The 23,507-nt window shown below is 42.1% G+C and overlaps 2 long non-coding RNA genes across 3 annotated transcripts in view; one reads left to right on the top strand and one right to left on the bottom strand.

The window, feature by feature from the left end:
* The window catches only part of LOC132243561 (uncharacterized), a 174,998-nt gene extending 151,491 nt beyond the window's left edge, over positions 1-23,507 (top strand). Inside the window, exons 3-4 of the long non-coding RNA XR_009455188.1 lie at positions 19,110-19,188; positions 19,627-23,507. This is a non-coding gene — a long non-coding RNA (uncharacterized LOC132243561). The remainder of the gene's footprint in view (positions 1-19,109; positions 19,189-19,626) is intronic.
* Positions 1,969-19,168, bottom strand: LOC132243560 (uncharacterized). 2 transcript variants are annotated; one of them, XR_009455187.1, is made up of 6 exons: positions 18,485-19,168; positions 16,715-16,827; positions 16,578-16,625; positions 12,126-12,165; positions 10,166-10,255; positions 1,969-3,705 (listed from the first exon to the last, which is right to left on the bottom strand). It is a non-coding gene; the product is annotated as an uncharacterized LOC132243560 (long non-coding RNA). The 2 variants fall into 2 exon arrangements; XR_009455186.1 differs by lacking the exons at positions 1,969-3,705; positions 10,166-10,255 and having other exon boundaries at positions 10,423-12,165; positions 18,485-19,160.

Below are 23,507 nucleotides of genomic sequence, written 5' to 3' on the forward strand. Positions count from 1 at the left end.
AACCTCCTGTTGCTTGCACTGGATGCCAGATCAGGCCACAGTAGAACATCTTGGTCCTTTATCCAACTAAACTTGTTGTCTGGGGTTGGGAGTCTCTGGGGAAAGGGGTTCTTCCTTCCAAGGGTTAACTCCTAGCAATATATTTCAAAAACTCTTAGAAGCCACTAGCTCTCCCCAGTGGAAGGGAAATTATGTTATCAGTACGTGTGTGTGAGGAGGTGCAGTAGCATGTGCCCACTTGTTAGCTGTCTTTTATCTGCTTTTTGGAGATACGGTGCTTTTCTTTACCATTTCAAAATGATGACGACCCTCTTCGTTAGGTAAAATAATAGCAATGGGTTCAGGCTTTTTGATGCTGTCTGTATTATAACATACTTCTTAGATCTTCCCTTGCTATTCCACACAGGCTGCCTCTGGAATTCCCACCTAGCATTTTAAGATGTCTGGATTCATTTTTTTTATTTGAAGAGGGGCTTAGGGGGAGATTGTGGAAGGTGAATAGTCGGAGTGATATAAATTGGTTCAACGGAAACACAGGACTTTGGTCATGTGGTGCATCATGCCAGCTGTATTTCTAAAATGAAATTAACAATAATCACAATAATATAGGGAAAGGCCAAGGACAAATGCAAAAGGCGAAAGGCTCCAGCAATTCAATCAAAGTCTGTGGAGGGTTATAGATCCTTGTTTGCGCCACAGTGCCGTGTACCATGGCTCACCGCCTATTTCCCGATTACCTTCAGCATGTTAGGAAGCATTATCCATATTAAATATATTGAAAGGATATACATATTTTTAAATATCCTGGAGGCTGAAGCCATTCAAAGTCAAGAATCAAAGAAGAATGTTCCAATGAAATAGAAAATTAGAATGACATGGGGAAAGATATAGAGGGAAAACTTGGCAAAACTCAAAATCTAAGAAAGCAAAGAAGAAATTACTGTTTCACCAAGAAACTTGAGAATATCCATTTCCTAGGTTTGACCTTGCCTTTTCAAATGCATGAGTATTATTCTATTCTAACAAGGTTAGAATTTGAGTCGTAATTCTGAAAAAGTAAAAAATTGCTTTTGCTTTAGCTGCTTAAAGCAATCAACTCACACATTGTGTGAATCCAGACAATGAGAACTCTGCATACCATAGCTTCCCAAGAAGAAACAGGAGCTTAAAATATATTTATCAATAAGAAAAGCAATGGATAGGAGAGGCACCGAGACAAGACAATCCTGTTTATACCAGGTCCATTTCTGTAGTACAATTGAATTTGAACTTCCCTCTTTAGTGCTGCTGAAAACACCAGTGGGAAAGTACAGTTTCCAGCAATATGAAGAGCTGGTCATCTGATGGATGGATCAGGAATTCAGAGACATGGCCTGCCCGTGACCTGCTGGGTGACCTTAGGCAAGTCAGTTCACTTCTTTTTGCCTCTGTTTCCCCAGCTGTAAACTGTGGATAATGATACTGCCCTCCTTTGTTACGTGCTTTGAGATCTACTGATGAAAAGTGCTATCTAGACATTATGAACATTAAGTTTACTCAAACTATGCACTCAGGTAGTTGAACTTTGACCTTTACATAAGAGTGGCCAGTTAGATAAATTAAAGCAATGACACTATATGTTAGGGAAGGGCAAGTTGGAACCTGGATACATAGCAAGTTGGGTTCATTGCGCTGGTGGACAATGCAAGGGACTGATCTTTGGAATGAAAAAACCTTAGGTGGAAAACAGTTTGCAAATCTGCTTATGAAACAGGCTCTTTTTTCCTATATAAAAGTCCACTGGATTCTAGATCTGGGTGGAAAGTGAATGATTGATTAGTTTTATTTAAAGACATTGCAGAAGCACTTATAGGTGTCTTTATATCTTTGTCCCAAAGCAAACACTTTCCCTTTCTCTCTTGTTCACAAGCAATTCCCAGCAATGGTGCAAGAGGTCAAGTTAAAGACAAAGGTTATTGAAGCACAAAATAAATCAAAACACTCTGTTCCCCAGAAAGTCTCCCCCATGCCTCATCAACAACAACAACAGTTAGACCTAACACTCTTGTCATTTTGAGAACAATCCTTTTAATCAGGGAATAATCCACAGGACACTTTAAAGAAAAGCTTGGGCATTAACCCTATGCCCTGGTATAATTCCTGCAAGAAGCATCTGGTACTTATATCACAACATAGGGATTAACTTTCTCCATGAGAGTATACAGGATCAAAGAGCTATTCTGTGATAGACATAGGCTTATCAAGATCTTATATTCCTCCTCCGTATTTCTAGACACTGTTCTGCCCAACTGTGTATGATATGCACCTATATACAAAGGTGTGGATAGATGGAGGTAACTAGAAAGATACAGAGTTTACAAATATGAGGAAAGAAAGTCGTGTCCCTTAACAGTCACATTCAAAGCACAAACTGGGTCTCTCTTTAGGAAAAGGTGCCATTAGTTACTTCTCTCTCTCCTGATAAATCCTTTGGGAGTCTTGCTGAGGAATCATTGAAAGGACCAATTTAAAAAAGGTGAGTATCTGGACACTAACATTTTTTTCTTTTGGGGTCTCTCTTCTCCCCTCATCCCCTGTTCAAAGTAATCAAAAGTGAATGCGGTTTGAATCTTCCTCAACCAATGAATTAATTTCTTGGTCCATTTGATAAGAGCAGAAAGCTGCTCACAGAAGCAAAATGACCCCATGGCTTCAAATCCCCCTCTTAAAATCTTTTTGGCTCATTCTATTTTATTTTTTAATTGCAAAAGTCAGAGAGCAGCTCTTTAGGATCAATACATTCCCCCCCTCCCATTAAAATATCTGCTTCCAACCATTTTTAACCCCCGTACTCATCAGCTGCAAGTCCTCTTTCTTCTTTAATTTTTCTAATAGTTCTTATGGTTTAAGGGGGAGAAAACAAAAATCAATGGATGCCATTTCAGCTAAAAATATATCTTCTTCCTTTGTGGTATAGACATGGTGATGAATCGCCCAGTTGTCGGAATTGTTGAGGACTGTGACATTGACTGGGGAGAGAGTGAGACACTCAGCAAGAAAGCCCTTTTTAAAAAGGAATATTTTAAAAAATATCCTCTTGGATTGACATTTTGTACTGATAAGTCTGTTCCCGTGTCCTGAATTCTGGACAGCCTCTCTGCCAGGAAATAGACCTGGCTGGATTCTAGGAAACAAAGGCAAAACAAATGCATCTGAATTTTAAACTTCACCTGAGATCTGTGCTCAGAAGCTCACAGGATCCTTGTCTGAAGGAAAGTTACTAAGTTCCCAGCTCTACAGCACTGAGGGAATTGGAGTGGGGAAGACTTTGCCAAATCTATTATTTTCCTGCCCCGCCTTACCCATCCTGTTATATTTAGGCCTCACCCATGCTCCTTGGCTAGACCATAAAAAGATTTACAAGACACTTTTAAACGAGCAATAAAAACAATTAACTTTAATGGCACCTAGGTTTTTTTTCCTGCAGAATCAAGTAGCCCAATGCAGTATGTAGATCCTTCAATCTTCTGTGCCCTCTCCCCATCGTCCTGTAAAAAATAGCTTGCCTTAGACTCTCAGCGTGGCTTAATTACCTTCAGTTTGAAGGGCGGTATCAGCCTGTCTTTCAGACCTACTAACACAGCAATTCAATGTGCGTTGTTTCCGTGGGACTTCCCCACCCCTGCTGGGGAGATAAGCAAGGGCTGAGACTGGACCTGTGGGCTTCTGGAAAACAGAGAGAAAGTGGGAGAGAATGTGAAAGACAGTAAGAAAATGTGAGAGACTGTCCAGGTATTAAAAGCTTTTTTCTTCCCCCTCTGCATGCCCTCCTCTCTGTCCCCATGGCAGGCATTTTTCCTGCACAATACAGTGCAGCTGCTGGAGGCAAAACTGCAGCCTGACGAAGCAAAATACTCCCAGCCTGGGTAGCACTGACCATCGTAACCAGTAGGAGCCTGCGGGAAGCAAAGGCCAGCCCTGCTCCCAGATCACTGCATGGTTCAGAGCAGCTTATTTTTGGGAGACAGGGAAGCCTTCCTTGCCTTCCCACACTATTCCCACAGACTCTCTCAGCAAAGCCAGATAGTTCATCTGTTCAGTTCCTTGTTCCTTTTAGGACACCCATGCCCTGGTTTCGCCTCCCGGGAGGACTGTACTATTGTGGTCTCTGTCAGCCCCCCTCTTGCATTTCTTAGGCACCCACAAGTGCACCTCAGCAATGGCACAGCTTCTTAGCAGCAAAACAAATGCAGGCAAATAGCCCTCCAGACCAAGCCTTGTCATTTATTTTTCCCCCTCCAGTATGGAGCCGTGTCTATCCTTCAGAAGAGGGATAAAGGCATCTTCAGGCTGAGTAATGGCCTGGTTCTCAAAAGCTCAGCCTTGGCTACAAATTACCTCGCTGATTAGGGAAGATTGGCCCTGCTCTGTGTTCTGCACAAGAGTCCCTGGGCCTATTGACTGGTCTTTATCCCTTTTCATTCATTTTTCCCCCTATTATTTCTTTTCCTTTTTCTTAGGAGGGGTATTAAAGAGGCTCCTTAGCCCAGGGTTTGTCCAGCAGGTGAGACAGGAGACGGAAGTTTACCCTCTGCATACTACAGTCAAATGTCTCCTTTGTTTAGTCTTTTCAGTCTTTTCAATCCCCAGAAGCTTTTGCTGCATTAAAAGTAACCATTGGGTCAAAGGGAAATTAGTTTCTGTCCCAAGATGGTGATGATTTACTATCTAATGCAGAGTAGTCTGCACAATTATCTGCCTGTCTGTCTGTCATAGTCTGCACAATATTCTGTCTGTCTCCAGGAATGTATATTCCTAAGGGAGGCTATGCTGCAACTGTTTTGTTTTATTGAGATACGGTCACTAGTAACCTTACAAGCAAGCTTAAATACTTTCACAGATGCCCCTAACGCTCCTTTTAAAAAGTGCTCTGTGCTTCTCCATCATCATACTCTTCCACGGGAATATCTATTCCACCTGATTCTATAGTTTCCTCCTGGCATTTCCTGAACTGCTCAAAGCTATCTCATTTCTTTTTTGGTAACAATTACTAATAGGAATGCAGGGTTATTAGTTTTTAAACAAGATGCAGTATTAATTTGTATGGCATATATTTTATATGCCCAAAACATACAAAATAATTTTCTTGTGAGGTCTGATTAAAGAGAATAAAATATGCAATACAGAACCAGCTTTCAGATAGAAGTGCTTCAGGTTTCAGCCTTTCTAAACCACTCTAGTCTGGATTAGTGATACTTTTCTAATTTCCTATTCATATTAGGGAGTAATAAGCAGGCAAAGGGATCTGTAAGTAAAGACAGAGTCCTAAAGAATCACCAGATCCTGAAAGTATGTGTGTGCAAGGAGGTGCCACATAGGGAGGATATACATAGCATTGTGCATGTGTGTGTGCATGTAATCTGCAATAAATATTGACACAAATTTGTATCCAAACAACTGAAGATGTGAATGGCGAGTCTCCCTGGTTTAACTTCAACAGTTTCATGAAGCTAATGCTAACCCTTTGATGACACTTTAAGCCAGGCTTAGTTCATTTTAGTTTGAAGACAGTCAGGAATGGTATAACCAACATTCAAATAAGCCACTTTTGAACCAGAATAAGTGTGTACACACAGTGCCATAGCAAGGGGGTGGGGTGAGTGGGGCAGCTGCCCTGGGCACTGAAGCGAAGGGGCACCAACAGGTGCTGCCCAGATGGATTGGGGGTGCGGGCCGGAACCACAAGCGGCTCAATTTGGGGGGCGCGAGGGTGGGGGGAGGGCGGCTCCTACTGCTGCATGCACACCCGGGCGGGGGGAGAGCGGCTCCTACTGCTGCATGCACACCCGGGCATGGTTGGGAAAGGGGGGGGGAGGGGTATGTATTCTCCGGATCTACACATGGGGCAAAGGGTAGGATGCCACAGCAGGATTTGCCCCAGGCGCCAAATGTCATTGCTATGGCACTGTGGACCACACAGCAGCATGCACCTGTTTTACTAAATCAGTTTAAAATTAGATTTTAAGTTAAACTGGTGCAACTTTCTCTTCTACTTCTAGTATGTGTAGCCCTTGCCTACATACTAAAATTGTAGTGTTTTAACCATGGTGCTATAGTTAAATAGTGTAAACCTTTTAACATAGATAGTTAAAATGGTATAAAAATACTTATGTCAGTATAGTTTATTGAAGTGAGGGGCAGAAGAGAGAGCATAGGTCATGGCTCTGTATGTGTATGTGTGTGTGTATGTAAGATGTATTATTGTATTTTCTGTATCAAGTCATAATGAATACATACAATCTTTGCATCTCTTCAATGCCAAAAATAATATTTTTCCTTCAAATAAGGGAATCAATTTCAAGAAACTTGAAATGTCAATGGCAGAAATAAATCAAAATTGTCCAGAGGATGAGCATTACCCAAAGTGAAGCAATTTAGTAAGATCATTCTGCCCACAACCCAACCCAATGAAAATTAAATTATTAGACCAGCAGTATAAATGATAGCATGGCAGCAGTTGGAATTGCTGTTTGGGATGAACTTATCAGAAAGATGGCTTAAAGAAAGAAAGGTTTACAAAAAAGAATTGATGTCCTCCTCTACTGATCATTTGGGTTTTTCAGCTACCAATGATGAAATGGTGTACATGTTGCATAGAGCTATACTGCTTTCTTTTGGATCAAAGTTTAAGAAAATCTTTAATATTCATTCTTCTAGATAGATTTTGTGTGTAAAATCACCTCAAGATGTATTATTATTTATCAGTGATCTCAAGAGTCACTAAGAATAAGACAGATGGTGAGCTGAAATGTACATCCATTTAGATAATTTCCACATGGAAAATAATAGCAATAATAATAATAGGAATATGCTGGCTATATCAGAGTATTTGTTTCTTAAAAGACCAACTCCAGCAATATAGATTCTCATATTTCTGGGTAATGCAACCCCACCAGTCCAAAAATGGGGAACCAGGCATCAGGCATACAGATGCTGGTGCTGTTATTTTTAATTTTACTAGCTGATAGGGATCCTAAACAAGATAGAGCATTCTGCTTAAAAATCAGCTGCCCAAGAATTTTTCACACTGTGAAATAATCCACTTCTTTGAAAGCTTTGCTGATGGAAAAAACCTGTTCCTAAAAATCAATCCTTTTTTTGTGCAGAAATCTAGATCATATCACACTGTTCATGTGTGGAAATACTGTTATAAATGCCATTTATATGTTGAAAGACTTTATGGCTCTGGTTTTACCTCTAAGACACAATGCACATTGCTACTCTAGAGCTTCTTAGAGTAGGTCTAAATTGAGCAACTGACTAGCAGAACTGTGAAGTTAAAATTATGCTGTTGTAGCTGTGCCAGTATAATTCTCTGTGGGGACTATTTCTTTATTTAAATGACCCTTTTCAATATAATTTGCATTTTTAAAAGTCCTGATAGTCAATTTCACTGTGTAGGTAAACCCTTACTCTTTAAATATCATTTGAATAGAAGATGCCCATGTTCCATTGACATAAGTACTTTGTGTTGTAAGTACAAATTGACAGTTCCTTTTTGCCTCCCATTCTCTTGTGCTGATGGTAGTTAAATGGCTGGTGGCTTCTAAGATTAGAGAGAGAGAAAGGAGGTATAAGCAAGGGTAATATCTCTGAATTGCTTACACCTGAGCAGTAGGACAGAGACACAAGTTTTCCATCAGTCAAAATGTATAAGGCTGGCTGTAGGAGAGGCCTCATGGAAGAAGAAAGCACTAGCAGCTATTTCAGTAGTGTTTGCATCCAGGGCTTAAGGGGGATGCAACAATTATTTTGTTGAAGCTCTCCCATTTTAAGAGAGTGTCTGGGTGTTTGTTAAAATTTTCAACAAATCAAGAGTTTGGAATATCGACCTTCAGGGTGACATCATTAGGATTCAGAGGTGTCACCTCACTGAGTTTGCTGGCTGGATTTTCAAAGCATGAAGGAGCTAAGCCCTGAAATGAATAATAAATGTCAGCTCAAAACTCTCTTTGTGCTGTGTTTTTGGTCGGGCCATTTGAAGGCTCAGGAAGAAATTCAAAGCCCAGTTTGATAGGTGTTCTCCAGACATCCATATAGAAATATAGCACGGAGGAAAAGGTGGTTATTTATTTATATGGCATAACATAGGAGTTACAGCATCCTCTTGGGATGTGGCTGACCTAGGTTCAAAATTTCAGGTACAAACACCATTTTTCAGGCAGAGGAAGCGACAGGGAGCCTAGGCACTTATTTTTGGCCGTGGAATCAATTAAGTCAGGTCCTGGCAACCTTTTAAACAATGATGGGTTGCTGTGGGCTTCTGATTTCCTCCCCTTATCAGGTGATTTCCACCTCCCGCCTCCCCCAATACCTCCTGGTGCACAGCTAACACAAGTAGCATGGATTTCACATCCTGGTAGCTCCAGTGCCTTTGTCAGCCTCATAGCCCCTCATCCCCTTAAAAGATACAGCTGCTAAAAGGAATGGTGTTGGCATGGCCACCAGGTGCAGGGACTGTCTGGCACCCCCCTACTGCAGCCATCACTACTCAACCCTGTCACCAAATGCTGTTGAATCCCATTGCCAGCAGCAATCAGCAAGGATGAATCTGTGGTGAGAAAGGCAACAGAGGCAATAGGGGGGCTGTGTTAATTCCCTTGCTGCTGGCTGTGAGCACACCTTTCTCTGCAACAGTGACATCTCCCACAGGGAAAAGCAGGAGCAGGTGTGTAGCTCTGGGACCCTTCACTACTACCTGCTCTCCCACCAGCTTTACAGGCCATAGGTTCCCAACCCTTATACTAGGTGACAGAATACCTAAAAGTTAGGTGATCCAGCACCAACTTCCTTGGTAGATTTAGCCTAAAGTGCCTTATTTTCTCAGACATGAACTCACTAAGGTGGTTCCACCTGTCTCTCTGGAGAAAAACAGGCTTTGAATTGCTACTTAACAAGGCATTTTTTTTTTGTTTTTTTCTTTGCTGGGCCCAAGGATGATAGAAAATTGCAGACATTCAACAAATTCACTGTGTTGGAAGAACATTCATGTGTATTACCGAGTAGATTAAGGCTATACACAGCACATGAAAACACTCTAGTCTTTTAGCACCTTTATTGGGAGTTTAAAGGGTAATCAAATTATGTTCTTTGCCATTTGCTTGTGTGCTATAAAAGGCCTCTCGTACCTGTGAAATACCGTGACCTACAAATAGTAAAATTGTATTTTTATCCTCACTAAAAAGGTCACTAGCAGAAAAGAAATGCTAAGCAGGGAGAAGGAAAAAATTTAATGCTACAGGGCCATCCAGGAGATGGGTGGTCATTTTATTCAATCATGTTTCAGCATTTCTGTTGGTGAAGGGAAAACAAATCTGGATTGATGACAACTAACTGGACTAAATCTTGGCTGATGCAACCCAGCCACTGAAATCAAAGCTGTCTGCCAACTTATCTCAGTTGAGGATGTTGCTCAGCTGGCCTGACAGTCTGTTCATTTATTTACTCCCTGAAGTTCACACCTTGTTACCAAGCAGCAGAAAGGGGCATAGCTAATGGAAGAGCCCACCATAAATCAATGGAGACTCTATGCCCCAGCGTGAGAATGAGAACATTATCGAGAGAATGATTGGAATCCTATAACTTTTGTAAAGAATGATGTTATACCAGCCATGTCAATGTGTGTGGCACAGTGGCAGGGCAGTTAAGATAACTTGCTGTGACACCAGGGATGTACATTTAAACCTTATTCTGGGCTTGTACTAAAGGCAAGTTGACCCAGCTATAAATGGGTACCAGGTCATTTGGGCTTGGATGTCAGACAGCTGGACATGATGCTAGCTAAGCTGTATCACTTCCTTGTGTGTTCCCTGCTACAGAGACTAGCAGGTCTTACCTCTACTAGTCAGATGGGGCTTAACACAACCTTTGACTGTGTGTTTGCATGTGTTTCTTCTAAAAAACTTGAGCGTAGCAAAATTGAGTCTCCCTCTTTTGGAAAATGCAACCCCAAAAGGTCAGAAAGGCAGATGGAGCATCAGTCTTACAATCAAATAAGCAAGGGCTATAGGCAAGGCCTCTAAACTTTTTTGTACAGCTCCAGACTAGGGAGGGACTGCTGAAAATATGTTGTTTAGTTAAATTTTATTTTAAGAGTAATCTCTTTGAGGCAATTCATCCCTTTTACCTGATGTGGGCTGAAGCAGGAATCCCACTCCCATACTGTGAGAGATCTCCTGTCCTGAAACTAGTACACCATCTTCCTTGAGCTGGATCACTGAATGGTAGTTGTGAAAGTGCAAGTTAGAAAACGTTCTCAGCCAGGTAAATCTTCCTAGTTCAACTGGTTTCAGTGGCGCTACACCAATAAACAATAGCCCTTATCTCAAACTTGGTCTCTGATTTGTGTCACAATATATTAATAATTTACACATTAGAAACATATACAACTCAAACCATTTAATTCAACCAGGTCAGAAAATGTTTCTTTTTTATCATAGATAATTGAAGAAAAACAAAAAAATCAATTGTATTAACATGTCCCATGAGGGGGAAAAAAATCAACTTTTTGACCCCCCCTCCCCCAATTTTCATGCAAAATATAACTTTTCCAGAAAAATTCTATGATGCAGCAGTCCATGGGAATATTTCATTGGAAGCTGACTCATTCTTTCCAAAAATGTTGAAATATGCCCATAATATTCCATTATAAACCAGTTTTGACAGAATTTCCATTGAGGGAAGGGGGAGATCTACAGATCAGGATTAGAGCTGCATCTTTGCCTTGGTGAGCAGAAAACCATGAGTTGACTCTGAATTGCTCTTGTTGTATATCCCTTCTGTGTTGTCTCCCTTCTACTGAGTCTTTCCATTACGTACGCTGTGAAACCACACTGATTCTACCACTGCGGACCCTTTGACATAGTTATGTAGGGGGGAGCAGAATGTCTTTGTGTTACTAAGGCCATCTCCCTTTCTTACTGTTTTTAAGTTTTTTCCAAGTCAAGCTCAATGAGAGTCTGAGAATGAAGTAAAACAAGTGAGTCCAGTGGCCTTGTTCACACTGGGTCAAAAGATTTTGCAACAAATCACTCCTTGGACTTATTGAACTTTCAGTGTCAGTAGAATGCTTCGACTCCATGCAGACCAGCTCTCCAGGCTGTTTGGTAAATACAGCTTGCACAAGTAGATTGTAGTGCCTGGGAAGCAGCATTCAAGCAGAGCTGCAAGGGCAGTAATAGCACTGGTTCCACCAACCATCTGACTATCCAACAGACTTATATCTGGAAATTACCCAAATATCTCTGGTTTTGGTATCAGTTCTAAGCATTATGTTCAGGATTCCCAGGATCTCAGCTGTAAGGCAGAGCATGTTTGGGTCTCTTGTGTTCTGTTCTAAGAGTTGCTGTGTTTGCAGCCCCTAGTGTCTGTGCAATAGCTTCCTTGCTCAGGGTTCAGTTCCTTAAAGTGCCAAACACTTTCTATTGCCCTTAAAATCTGTGGGAGCTGAGAAGCTCTGCACTCTGCCTTTAGTATGAATAGGTTCCGTCAATTTTATTTGGTTTCAGTATTTAATCATCCAAGTCTGTCTAACTAACTAAATAACTAATGAAAGGCAGTTGAAAATGTATACAGGTTCAACATCACCTTTGTCTCTTTTATACTGCTGTAATTCCATTGAAATCATCAGGGTTGCTGCAGTATAAAATGAGTAATTCAGAGGTGAATCAGGCCCCAGGTCTCCCAATAAATAGTACAATGTACCAGTAACTGGGCCAAGGGTCCAAAATAAGTCAGTGTCAGTTCCTCAGAAGCTTGCTTTCACTCACATTTGTCCCCAGGGGAGCCTGGTCTGTGAGAGCACCTCACTGTACAGTGCAAACAGCACAACAGAATGAACAGTACCTGGGAAATCGAGTAAGCTTTGAACTTCTTTTACATTACATTGACTGCAGCCAAAGAAAGAGGGATGGATAGTAAAATGGTGAAGCAAAAAGAATTAGCAATGCCAGTTCCTCACTTGTCTCCAGTTAGCTGTACATGGTTAAAATCCTGGGATCTCTTTCAGTGGTTCTGAAACACAAACATAGCACCAAGCTTATATGACAATATCTCTTTGCTGGGTATCAGAAAAAAAGGTTTCTAACCATTAGAAGAGTGACATTCTGGGCCAGGCTTCCGGTAGGTCTAGTGGGAGAAAAAAAAAATAGTGTGAAGATGGAGCTCGTTAAGTCTATGCATAGAATTATATGATATGATGATAGGAGGGACTAGGGTCAATGGTTCAAAGTCCTTTTCTGTTCTGTGTCAGATATTCCTATGCTGAGTTAGTTGTCAGTATGGGAACTGGGCAGGTTGGGAGATGTGTGGCTTAAGAAAACTCTGATCTGGATATCAAAGGTGTCTCTAGTAGAACCTGCAAGAGGGAATGTATTCCCCAGAGAGAAGGGGATTTCCCTGCCTCACCTTCCATTTGATTGCTCCTGGGTTTTTTGTGAAAATAGCCATGAGATCTTGAAATCCCCAAGTGGCCAGGACCTTGGGTTTGTCTCATCTTCAGTATGGCACTTGCAGAAGCAATGTGCCTTCAATTGGTTTAGTACAGTCTTAGAGCAGATTAATCAAGTAAATCCCTATCATCAGCTTCTGTAGTGCATAGTTGTTTTTCAAAGATCTCTCATGAAAGTAATTGGCACAGCCCAATCCTACTTACTAGGTGAGAGCCTTATTTAATTCTTTGACTGCTGATGCCCATTGAACAAACATCTTCAGCAAGGTGCTGACAGGGCTGTGCCTACTTTTATGCTCTGAAACTACCAGAGTTTTGGAACTCATCAAACTGCATTAGTGGACTAGAATTTGTGGTCACTGAATGCCAGTCGTGGCACACTTTTTTGGCAAGTGTGCTACAAATCCAGTCTGAAATAGTGGTACTCTAATCAGCCACTGCCCTCACCCAGTGCTGCCAAGCCCTGTTGCCACCAAGACATAGCAACATTGAATTTGGTGGCACCTACCCTTGTAGCTTCCATGGTCCCAAACTCTTCTGCCAACACCAACCCCCAACACTCTTCCTTTCCCTAAGTGCTTCTCCAATACGCTTTCCCTCCCCAACTGTTACCTTAACTCCCATTGCCAGGGATCCCATTAACTTGACAGTCAGGACTTTCATGCCAGACACACTGGCTGTCCACATATGGCTTGGTTGCCAACGGTGCTAACTTGCATTTGTAAGTAGTTGAAGTTTGCTTGCTAGCAGCTTGCCCAGTTATGTCGTTTTCTCAGGTTTCTCTGGAATGTATAACAGTTCTACCTAATCTTGACTGACCTCAGTATTTGGAAATTACCAGCAAAACATTTCTGTTTTTTTCAATAACCTCTTCCATTTCAATGCGTCTCAAACATTAGGTCACAACCCTTTGGGGGATCATGAAAGGCAATTGGTGTGTTGTGAGTCATTAAAAATTTTATGACACTCTTGCAAAGAAAATCGTGCTCCTCTGCTAACACTCCCCTACCTTTTAAGGTCAGGTATTCTCTTTTAACCTCCTGAAACACACATCCATAAATGAACCATGCAGAGTTATGACTGTTATTGTTGATATGTTTTTACTTTTACTTTTATAGTAAATTAAGGGGTTGTGAACATTTTTTACTTCAAGTAAGGGGTCACCAGCCTGAACAGGTTGGGAAAGTATGAATGTTTCTTTCCTTTAAAAGCACCTTATACTTCCTTTGGGCCTGAGGCTACTCAAATTGAAGTAGGGAATGACAAAAGTGTCTTCTATTTCTATAGATACTGGATCAGCCATGTTTATTATTATGGTTGTTGTTATATATTCTCCTATTGCAAATTAATACTAATCACAAAAACAGCATGCTCTTAGCTGCTTTCCAAAATCATCCTGGAGACACCTCTCTAAAATTAATTCCATGCTTGTCATTTGCTGTTTTATTTCCTACTCTCTGCTTTCTGTCTCAACAAGTTTTTAATCTGTGACAGCATTTTATCTCCCAACCACCTGATTATAAAATATCCTTCAGAGACTCCAGTGAAGGACTTTTATCAAAACCCCTTGAACCTCTCCATAAAATATACTCTCTGCCAACTATTTTGTTAACTCTTTCTGAGAATTTATATGGATAAATGAGTCATGATATACCCATAGTGAAGCTTTGTTCTTTTCTCCCAATTTATAACATGTTTATCAAGGCCCTTTTATAACACATTTTTAAATTATCTGTTCACCTGCTGGTAAAATCCAATTCACTGGCCTGGGATCCTTCTTTCTAATTTTGTTAAGATAGGTGTGGACTTGGTGGCTCAATAATCCTCTGATTTCATACCTGTGGTTAGTGGTAAGTACCAGGGGCCAGATCCTTAGGTGTTATATGTATCTCTGTAGACTACCATGGAGCTATACTGATTTACGCCACTAGTATGTGGCTTCCTAATTTTCATTAGTATGCGTAGTTCTCAGGTGAATTTAGCATGGTCTATGTGATTTGTTGCAATTGCCTCGTGTGGTGTAACAGTCTCTTGTTTCAATATATCTGACTTGTACACTTCCTCATATTCACTGCTTGCATAAAAATAAGTATGGAATAGATACCATCATCCTCTGGGGCAATGGTTCTCAATCTTTTTAGACTCAAGGCACCCCTGGATAGACTCAAGGCACTCCTTGGAAAATGCCAGCCCTTAGTTTTCACTCTTTTTTGACTACAAAAAAAAAAAAAATAGAGCAGTTTAGCTCTTGCAAAGTCCTCAGAAAGACCACAGCTTTGAATTTCTATTTGAAATCTCTGGGTTTATCTTATGAATCATGTTTGCACACTTAACAGTGCTAACATAGTATGGCACCCTATGGCACCCTTGAAAGGATCTCAAGGCATCCTAGGGTGCTATGGCACCCTAGTTGAGAATCACTGCTCTAGGATAGTGCTTGCATCAAAGAAATGGTGGACAGAGGCAGTATGGCAAAGTGGATGAGGCAATGGAATGGGACCTGGATTATGTACTGTCCCCTCACATGCCATGTCTTGTGTGTTTAGATGTTGCTAACTGTAGGGTAGGAATCCTGTTGTGCTATCTGTTTGTACAGTGCTTTGTTCAGTGAGTCCCTGTAATAGAAATCCTGTGTCTACTTTGAACTCTCTTTTGTACTTGATTCTCTCCTTCTGCCTTGGTGGTCTAATACGCACTCCCCTTTAGTTCCCACTGCTAATGTAATTTAAGTGCATCCTCTTTTTTTTCTAATGTGACAACTTTATCTCATGACAAGTACAGGCATTGAGCATCTTATAAGATCAATTGGGAATACTGCATTCCCACCCTGAATCAACTCCTTGTAAGTCAGCTCTCTGACAGGTGGTATTAAATGCTGTGTGTTTACTTACTTCTACAACCATATCTACTGAAATTTATGCAGTGAAAGTAAAAAGGTGGATATAGTAAGTGTCTGGACTCCTGCATTCTCTTCCTATCATGGGCACAAAATGTGTGTGACCATGATCAGTCACTCAGATCAACATTTTTAAAATGTTTGCCAGTTTTGGGTGCCTGGACTTCTGGGTGTCCAGTGTGAGACACCATCAGACTGATTTCCAGTCTGATGAAGGGTGCAGTTTATCTACAGATTCTCTTGGTTTTTACTGGAGCTTTAGGCGTTTAGCATCACCTAGTAGTTATCTTATGCCTTGAGCACTCAGAAAATGAGGTCCTCCAACTAAGCAGACACTTCTGAAAAAATCAAAGATTTATCTTTTCTGTGCCTCAGCTTACTCCTAAGTAAAATGGACATTGTAATGCTTATCTACCTCACTTGGGCCCCTGAGTTAAAATTCCTTTATACTTCAAAGTCCTTTAAAGCACGGGTAGGAAAGACACCATAAACAGTAATTACATCATGTCGTTTTTTCCATGATACTATGTGATAGGAAAAAGGTTGCAAGGCAAAGTTGGAAAAGAAAATCAACTCTATACTGCCAATCCCTTTTGGGGAAAGTGAAAGATTTACTGCTAAGCTGTCAAAATCAGCTGTTGCCATTTAAGGCCTTTGCAAATGGATTGGAGGCAACACAATATTGCAGTAAGCTCCACTTTACAGAGAACAGCAGAAGTCTTGCAAATCTCTGTCTGCTGGTACTGATATCGTGGTTTGTAGTGCAGCAGATGATAAGACCATATTCTCAGTGGGTATAAGTCAGCTTGGCTCCATTGGTTTTACTTGGGCTACTCTGTTTTACTGAAGCTAAAGTTCTGGCCTTTTCCTTTTAAAACAATTTCTTCAAGACAGAAAGGAGGGCAGGTATATTAGACAATGTTTTGTTTGTATTTAATGCTTGACTGTGGATTTAACATAAATTATCCTTACAGAAAATGTAATGTGTGCAATTGCACCCCCTAAGAGAAAAGACAGTCTAATTCATGAGTGAGTCAGTTTGTCCCTGGGGCCTCCTCCTGTGCTCTGAGGGAAAATAATTTGAGCAGGCCCTTAACATAGAGAAGGTCATTTCCTCCTCCATGCAGGCTGCCATGCCAAAGGAAAGAATCAATGTTTCAGTCCCTGGCCCTTGAGTAGCCATTTTCTACTTACCTGCACTAGAAGAGGAGTGGCTTCACTATGTTCTGTAATGCAAGTAGCCTGAGGAGAGAAAGACGGTTGCCTTATGCTTCTGCTTCCCATGAGCACCTGCCTAGAACATGCCACAGTCTCCCCCTCTCTTTTATTACCTGTGGCTGTGAAAAGCTACAGTTCTCCCCCTGCTGCCGGTTTCGTCTTCTCTGCCTTACTCTTCATATTTAGCAGCATCACTCACCATCTTCTTGCATCAAGGAAGATGTCACTGCAAGATGATAGATGATGAGACGCATGCATTATGGCTAAGGGCCTATTAAAAAATGAGACGCCTTTGAATTTGCGGAGTAATAACAGGCACGGGGTACAGTTTATTGCTCTCTTTTTCAACAAAGAAATGATGAATGTTGGTGTGGAAAGATATGGCACGCCCACCCCAACGAGACGCCTTTACATCTCCCATCAAAATTCCAAGTCAAAGAAAAGGATTTCATTTCACTGTTAACACTCAGCCAGGAAAAATATGTGCTAGGTGCGAAAGCCACCTGTTCTTGGTGCAAACCTGGAGAGAAATGTGAAAAAAGTGAAGGCTGCTGGGCAATTTGGCCATCACTCATTTTCTCAGGAACGTACAAGCAATGTGTGTGCGTGTGTGGATGTGTGTACTCACCCATGTTTATCTCATACACACATGCCCTTAGGAAAACTATCACTTGTGGTGAAAGGTACAAAGAGCTGATACATTTCACAGCTTCTCCTTCAAAAAAAAAAAAATCTGGAGTCACCACATTACTTAGGGTTATGAATACTTTGTAATGTACATGGATTAATTTTTCTCCCCTTCCATTTCCAAATGTCCTTGTGCCAGCATTTAATACCCCATCTTTTATTATTTTGCTGAATGCTAATCTCCAGGCTGTTTGATATTTATGTGGTTAGGTCTTGACCCAAAGCCTATAGAAGTCAATGGGAGGCTTTCTATTGACCTTAAGTGGGTTGTAGATCAGGTGCCTATTGATTTTATTCTGGTCCACCTAGTGTGCTTATATCACAGCCTCCAAGTACAATGCTAGGTTTTAATAAAATATTAAAGCAAGGTATCCAAACCAGCCTGCACCTATATATCATACAAAAAAAACCCCCACATTGTCATGCTAAAGTATCTTTCTAATTTGTATAGCATCTCAAACCAGCTTCTTCCTTACTCTGAATGTACTCCCCACCTCCAGACCATGCTTTGGAGGGCAAAAGGATCCTGCACTATGCCCTGAAGCATGGCAAAATCTGGATTTCAGTAAATGAAAGAGAGAAGTGAATTGTCTAGCTAAGAGCAAAGCCTGCTGTCAGCACCAACCCCTTCATGTAAGTCAGAGACTGTTAAAATCCTAGTAATCTCAGCTAGCCAGGTAGGTTTGTAACAGTCAAGATTAACACCTTTCACATATCCTAGTAACTGGTCACTTATGCAGATTTCGGAGTGCAGGTATGTTGTGGCTTGAACAGGAGGCTCTGCTGAACAAGTGGGCAACCTCATTCAGCCTTCCCAATGGTTTGGAGGTGCAGCTATTTAACTTTGCATTGTAGTGCATGTGCATTCACTTATCTAATTAACAATTAACCCTTAAAACCAGGTAGTCCTTATAACATGCTCTGTGCTTTCCCCAAAACAGCATCTTAAACTATTTCCTTTAAGAGGGCTCTTTCAGAGAGCAGTTATTGTTTGCAAGTTCAGTCACAGTTGCAGATCTGAAGCATGCACTTTGCAGATTACAAAATAGATGCTTATCTGCTATACTGCAGTTAATCTCTAGCAATTTTATTAGCTGCAATTTCTAGGCATTTATTCCAATGTGTCCACTGAACCTGCCTACCTCAGAGCACATTATAAAATTACAACCATTACAAAACAAAATAAATATAATAACCTGTTGGAGTAGGCTCATTCCAAAGACTCCAAGGCCTCTCAGAGCATATTCACAGTCTATCAAGCTCACCTAATTTCTTCCAGCCCAACATTTCCCAACCTGCAACTGTTATCCCAATCAACTAACCCCAGTCACCCCACCTCAATTAAGTGGTGAATTTTATCCATGTGCAGAGAACAAGCAAAAGGTGATGTCCATCTATGCCCCAAGTTTCATCACTATCACTAACTGTCTTTTCACAAACTCTTGGACAGGGTTTAATTTTTACCTCAGAAGAACAGATTCATTCTTAAGTACTATACAATAATGCATTTACCCTGCTCCCTCACCTCAAGCTACTCAATAAAGTGATAATTGGGGCACTCTCATGGGATATGGAAGGCTTGGGTTCAAGCCTTTGTTCTAAATCAGGCAGATTTGAAAACAGGTCTCCTCTCTTCCAGATGACTGCAGGTCACTGATCTCTTGGGTCTAATGGGATGGGGGAGTCTGGTTTTCCATAAGAAAGGGACAACCTGGTGTTGTCACTGAACTCCAGAAGAGGTTCATGGTTGAGGAGCCCAAGCAGAGTTAGATGTCTAAATAACTTAGAACAGCGGTTTTCAACCTTTTTTTCCACTTGCAGATCCCTAAAAATGTCCAGTGGAGATGCAGATCCCTTTGGAAATTTTAAATGGAAGTGCAGACCTCTTGGAATTGGAAGTGTGGGTATTCACATACTTTTGATTGATCATAGTTGTCTTTTGTGGACCCCTTAGACATAGTCTGTGGACCCCCAGGTTGAGAATCACTGCTTAGTTTGACATTTCCAATAAGACACCTTAGGCAACACCTCCAGTAGCCTGCAGGCACCTGTGAATCCTAGACATCTAACTCTCCCTGTGTGCTATATGGAAAATCCTAGTTCCTAATACAGGGCTCACTGATGATTCACCCAATTGACAGAGTACTGATTGTGGCAGTGCTGAAGTCCTTTTGTGGGTTTAACCCTTAAATCCTAATGGTAGGGGCTTATGGACATGTTGGTGACCTTCTAGCATAAAAAAGCATTTGCATGATATTAGGTCACCTTTAGTACAATGCTACTAGCTATTGAAACTTCAGCGCACACTCTCTCACTTGCTCCTTCTCCCCTCTTGCAGCTAATGTATCTGCCAGGCCTCCGCAGCTGTCCTAGTTTGAATGACTGGAGTGGGCCCTGGTGCATTGAATGCAGTGGCTGAGTGGTCCTGGCTCCACAAGACTCCACACTCAAGGACTTGCCTGAGGGCAGTTTTCAGCAGGCACTAAGAGGTGGCAACAGGCCCTTGTGCGATGGGAATGCAGCCTTTGTCCCCTTCACCAAAGATTTCAGCTTCAACAAGGCTGGATTCCTGAGGCATCTGGATAGGCTCTGTCAGCAAGGTATAAGGAATGGGCAAAGCAGGGAGGGTTATCTCCCTTTTTGAGGGGACTGGGAACTAGCCAGGGCTTTAGACTTCTGCCCTCTCCACCCCTTAAACAGATTCTTCTGGCTGCTTCGCAGGTGTAGCCAGGAGGCTGTGCATATATCAGCTGTGCAGTCTGAGAGCCCTTCATTAGCAGGGAGGTGCAGAGAAGGGGCTTCAAAGGGTCAATTATGATATTTGTCTTACTGTTAGGAAGGGGAGGGGGAGGAGGCTAACGAGTGTGTGTATGTATCAGTTTGGCTAATCTCCTTCCATTTTGTGTTGTGTTGCAAGAAGAAGAAGGAAAAAAAAGTTAACTTGCTGGCTTCCCCAGACTGCCTGGCACCAGTGGTCATTTCTGTAGGCTATAAGGGTTGTCAATTTAAGCTGTAAGGACAGGTGTAAATCTGTCCTGACATTCCACCCTCCCAGCGCCTCCTCACCTGAAGGGCTCTCATTTATTACAGAGAACAAGCAAATAAACCCAACAATCACTTTGACTTTAAAAAGAACCCCACACTGCCAGTTAACATCCTTGCCCCCTGTGTGTAGGTTTTTATAGTGTGCCTTAAAGTAAACCCCCCTCAGCTGTTTGTTAAAGCAAAGCAAATAAGGGCAATTCCAACTTGCACACAAATCCATTTGTTTGCTACCTTTTGAAACAGCAGAAAGACACTGGTGGAATGAGATAGACAGGAAAGCTGAGCTATTACCTGAACAGACTCTGTCCCAGGGCCAGCAGAAGTAAAACAGTGACAATGTAAAAAATGTGATTTATTTTTTTTATGGTGTAAGAGATTTTGTGAAGAAAAGGCATTTGTTAAATGTGGAAAAAAATTGCAGAAAATACACTTCTGTAAAAACTAAGGGCTTGGATTTGTGTGTGTGAGAGAGTGCATTTCTTTATGCCATTTTTTTATTAACTTTGCCTTCCAAACACCAGAGAGCTGTTTTTCTACAGAAGCAGATCCAAGGAACTGCTTGCTGTTCCTTTATCAGCCCAACTGTCCCCATGTTTTTCATTAGGCAGTTATATGGTGCATTTCCCATCAAGAATTGCTTTAATCTTGATTGCATTCTAAAAGCTCAAGATTTTGCAATTCTGCTGGGCTACCTGTGACTTTTTTTTTTGGTTCAATATTATGGATCCTACCTGCAAGCTGAAAACCTTATTGGCCGGATCTCCCCCCAAAGTAACCATTCTGTGGATGTAGCAAATCCTAATTAATTATAACTTATCTCATAACTTGTCAGCATCAGATGTTTGATCCTGTTTAGAAACCATATTCCCAGGGGAGGAGGTACTGGGGGAATAGCTCGATGCTGCTCAATAGTGATTTAATGGACGCATTAATGCTGAGACAGATAACTGTATAGGCATGTTAAGTAATACATCAGAAATACTTCCAGAGAGACAACTTTACAGCTCACTGCAGAACTACTAACTGATTTTATACCTTTCTGTTGCGCTTCATACATGGAGAGCGTGAATTTCTCTACACGCGCAAGTCTGGTCTTGTCTTCCTTTTCTTTGCTTTTTATTTTATTTTCTGGGAAGAGGCACTATTATTTCTACCACACCTCTCCCACCTTTTGCCTTCCCCTGTACAAAACTGGGTGAATGAATACGAGATGCCTCGTTAGGATTGCTTTGTACGGCTAGAGGAGAGGAGATAGGCTTATTCACAAGGTTTATTTTAAGCAATGAGCTCTGGTGTGGATGAGATGGCTGGGGTTTGAGTGGGTCCGGGCGGCGATGGCAGGAAAGACCGAAGTCTAAGCCCGTGGATCAGTGCAGGGAAGGGCGTGTGTAGCGATCTCCATGAATGTCTGTGCGCTCAGTGCTCCCGCTCCAGCTGACCCGGGTCAATTCCAGCTCGGGTCCCCGCTTGATGCACGCTGAGTGTTTAAACGAAAGAAACAAGACTCCTTCCCAAGTGAAACATGTCTGATTCTTCTCCATGTGCTCGGACCCGCTCTCCAGGGCGTTATTCTTTCTTGAAGAAAGGACCATCCGTCCACGTCCAAACAGCAGGGCTTGAAAACCCCCCTCTGGGACAACGCAGCCTTTAGCAGTAGGTGGGGTAATAGGAGCCGCGGCGCTGAATTTGCTACATTTCCAAAGGCTTTCTTGGAGAGAGCGACTTGACCTTGCCCCGCTGGAATAACGTGATTTTACAGCTGGGGCTGCGAGGGAAGGGGCGGGGGGCTGCCGTTCAGACGCTGGCAGCCTGGGCACGTCGAGGTTGTCCAGGCGATCGCAGGCAGGAGAAAGCGCCCACATGGCAGTAGATAGCAACATTACGGCTGATGGCAAAACACGGGGCGTGCAGGTGTGATGCTGGCAGCGCTGGGGGCTTGTGTAAAAACCCACAGCCCTAAACGAAGCACGAAGCCGTCATGTTTCAAGCGCTGAGGCTTGGGGGAAATAACGCGGTGCAGTGCCTGAAAGCAAAGGCAGATGGAGTCGGCAGAGGGGGTTCGCAGGGCACTCAGCCCCACAAGTCAGCTGGAGCCTGGCAAACTTCCTTGACAAAAAGGCAGGGTAGATTTGCACCTTGCAGATAATTAAATCACACACGCACACATCATAAACTATATAGCCACAACAGTTAGATTACGTGTGTGTGTGTGTGTTCGGCCGGAGACGGGTAGATTTGCAGTTTATAGACTAACTACATCACCATCATATATATATATACATATATATATATGTCGAGGTGTCAATTCAATTCCTAGTCACAGCAGAGCCCGGAGACTACGTAATTAGTCCTGAGCCACAAAGGGATGTTATTACTTAAGCAAACACAGACAATAGAAGAAAAGACAAATTAGTGAGCTCTGCAAATAAGGGGTGGGAGGAGGCGATCCCTTCGGAGCATTCATTAATTAAACTGCTTCATCATCCGGGGAAATCCACTGGGTTTTATAAATAGGAAAGGGCAAAGTGTGCGCCTATAAAATGAGAAGCCTTGGTCGGACAATAGTGTCTACTGAGCTGAGTCTGGGTCTCCAACCATGCCATCATACCCTAAGCACGCAGGCATAGTGGATAGTTTGTCTCCCCAGTTTCGCCCTGTGATATCCCAACCGAGCAGTGCGTTTGGGTAGCAGGGTCTCCAGCGGGAGAGTACTACCCTAGTCAGACAATACTTTGTAATTGCTGGGCTCTCATCGTACACTAATACCTGGCCAGAATAATACATGTTAATCTCATACTATCATACATGAAGAGCAAACCACACTATAATATGTGATCTGGTTCTCTTTTCTTTCTCCGCCTTTCCCAACAAGCACCAGGTAATACAAATCCTCTGCACATAAGCCCACGGGAAGTGTATGAGAGACCTTATTCCTTCACACACAGCAACGGGACCACCTCCCTGCCCCTTCGTTTCCCCAAGGAGATGTGTATGCTCCCGTTTGCTGAGGGGCCCGAGCACCCACGGGAATATAAAGCCATATCCTTCTTCCCACCTATTGTCCCCCCTGCACTGTAACAAGCAGCGCGGCGGAAATGGATTGAACAAGCCTCAACTCAAGTGTCTAATTACGACCTTGGAAACAAACACTAGCATGAAAACAGGTTGGGGCCG

This window comes from Alligator mississippiensis, chromosome 10, assembly GCF_030867095.1.
Source record: "Alligator mississippiensis isolate rAllMis1 chromosome 10, rAllMis1, whole genome shotgun sequence".
Lineage (NCBI taxonomy): Eukaryota > Metazoa > Chordata > Crocodylia > Alligatoridae > Alligator > Alligator mississippiensis.